The 2,873-nt window shown below is 34.4% G+C and overlaps 1 pseudogene; it reads right to left on the bottom strand.

Moving 5' to 3' along the window:
- The window catches only part of LOC106459291, a 98,192-nt pseudogene that overhangs the window by 37,505 nt on the left and 57,814 nt on the right, over nucleotides 1–2,873 (bottom strand).

The following is a 2,873-nucleotide window of genomic DNA, read 5'->3' as shown; positions in this document are numbered from 1 at the left end:
ACGAATATGCATCCTCATTCATCTTGATTTTCTTTTGTGAAATCTACGTCTTTTAGTCTCAAAACTACGTGTTGTGGTCTTTTTTTTTATGTATTGAGTTATGACATTTTGTGAAAAATCAGTACGTGGTGGAGAAAAATGGATATCATTTTCGGATTCAGCGTACAGAAATTACTGTTGAACATGTAAAAATATCAAGACAATAAAACCATCGCAGGCGTGTGTTATTATAATCACCTAATAACTAATACGTCATTTCAAAAACTTTTGAGTGCTGAAAGTTTCGAATACAATAAGGCATTCAGAGCTCTAAATGATAAAGATATTGAAAAAATGAACTAAACTAAAACCCAGATTCGAAAGAAAATAGAATCTAAAAAAATTCTTGGAGTGTACTCAAATATTCTAAATCGCTAGACTACCAGGGTTAATATAGCGTGAAATGACGTAACGGTAAAACCCAAAACTCACTTATTAAATGAGGAAGGTCAGAATTTAAGATATGAACAAGAACAGAGGAGATAGAGACGGATAAGATATTAAAAAAAGTGGAAAATTGAATACGAAGAGGAACGAGAAGAATGAATCGCAGTACTGGTATTCTAAAGAAGGGTTCCAGACACTTTGAATACAGAGAGGAAACACTATTATAATATACCACTCATATTTAATACGTGCTTAAGATTCCAGAACATTCTATTAATGGCCTAGGCTATTTTAGACTAATGTGACATAGTACGTATGTATATACATATATATTTCTTAAAGTTTTAAGTTTCCAACGAACCGAACAATAAAGAGGGATATATATCTCATGGAAACACCGGAACCCAGGGGGGACTAAACCAGTCTCGCTGACACTGTATTCTCATGCTGAACAAAGAAGCAGCTAGATAGGATTTTTAGAATGCATGAAGCACTACGATAAGTTGGTGTTTTCGTGACAGCGTCTGTCACAAATTATTTAAGCATGTATTTTAATACTGAAATAATTCGCCGAATAAAAGGAATTTATGTAAACTTATTTTTTTTAAACACGGATACGATTTGTAAAATTTTTGATAACTTTTTTTTTAATCAAAAAGTACTCTTTCAGGACGAGTCTCTCCCCCCCCCCCCATTTTGTGAAAGCGATAGTCCACACAGCGATGAAAGTTATAATATCTCCAATCCACTCATGCTACCCTCGTTAACAATGCCAGGTATATGCCTAATCATGGGTGAGCACTCGTAGGGGAAAGAAGTCACTTCCCCTAACGGTAAGTCCTGAAATTTTTACTCGAAACATGTCTTGTGTGTATTTTCTTATAGCAAAGTCACAACGGGCTATCTGCTGTGTCTACCGAGGGGAATCAAACCCTTGATTTTAGCGTTGTAGATCCGAAGACTTACCGCTGTACAACTGAGGGACACTAAAATGTGCGTAATACAAATAGTAAAACTTACTACTATTATATCTATAGATAACATAACTTAAAATACTTCATGTTTTACAAATTACTACATTAATATTATCACGTGTAGTGTCTCGAACTTTCTAGCTTTAGAAATAGATAAAAAGGTACACTTCGGTCAGAGAATGTTTTGCTTCTTTCAGATATTCAAGGGCTATTTGCACTAGCATTCTGTAATTTTAAACTGTTAGACGAGAGGAGGTGTAGCTAATCAACAGCACCCACCGCTAACGCTTGGACTACTCTAATCGAATATTGGTACTTCAACGTCACTCTTATAACACCTCCAAGGCTCCAAAAACGGAGTGCAACTTTGAGGTAACGGGACTCGAGCCATGGACCCTTGGATTCAGAGTCCGGCATGTTAACAACTAGGCCACCTCCGACTCAGGGTCAGAGAGACACAGTGATGTAGAGAATGAGCTTTAATGCTGTGGAATTATCATTGCATGTGTAATTTACTGACTTTGTGAAGATCTAATATTTGTTTTATTAACTTGTTGGTAACAGTTCGCATACAAGAACATGCTAATTTAAGATCTACATCATTTTCAAGTATTAAGATTTTGTCTGTTTGTAGTTAAACATAAAGCTACACAATGGGCTATCAGTACTGTGCTCACCACTGGTTTCGAAACCCAGATTTTAGCTTTATAAGTTCGCAGATTTACCGCTGTGCCACTGGGAGATTGGAGGTTAAGTATTAAGAAAAAGGCACTGAAGGAATGTAATAAACCTATAAATAGAGGCCAATTTAAAATATCTGCTTAGGCCAACACTGAACAAGAAGTGCGAATAAAGGAAAGTCTACTGGACTCAAATCGAAGTTGACAGCGTAAGACAGCGCGTTTCGTCCAATGTTGAATTTTTGTGAGTTAGCAAATTTTTAGCAAAAGGTCTGTGTTAAAAATAATTTTAAATAACAAGACATATTCTAAGCAATGTTAAACAAACTGTAGTTTTATCATCATTGCAAATGTTCAAACTTAAACTAAATCCAAATGTAACGTTGTACTTACAAAACTTTCAGCTTATGGAGTCCATTGAAAACATTTGGTGGGAGCTCGGTCAGACTGTTATTTCCCAAGTTTCTAGAAATGTTAAAAATTTTCAAACATTAAGATTTTCCAGATAATTTTTAATTCTTTGTTACGAGTTTTTCATTTCAACTAATTACCAGTTCTTGTTAGTTGTTGAAACAGGACATTTTAATCTACAATACTTTGACTCACAAATCAAGAGAATATAATAAATAAGTTGAATAAATCATAACACTCATTGACACAATCACAAACTCACAAATATAATAAATAAGTTGAATAAATCATAACACTCATTGACACAATCACAAACTCACAAATATAATAAATAAGTTGAATAAATCATAACACTCATTGACACAATCACAAACTCACAAAT

This window comes from Limulus polyphemus, unplaced genomic scaffold, assembly GCF_000517525.1.
Source record: "Limulus polyphemus unplaced genomic scaffold, Limulus_polyphemus-2.1.2 Scaffold588, whole genome shotgun sequence".
Classification (NCBI taxonomy): Eukaryota; Metazoa; Arthropoda; class Merostomata; order Xiphosura; family Limulidae; genus Limulus; species Limulus polyphemus.
The sequence above is the reverse complement of the archived record's forward strand: the minus strand, read 5'-3'. Positions and strand labels throughout refer to the sequence as shown.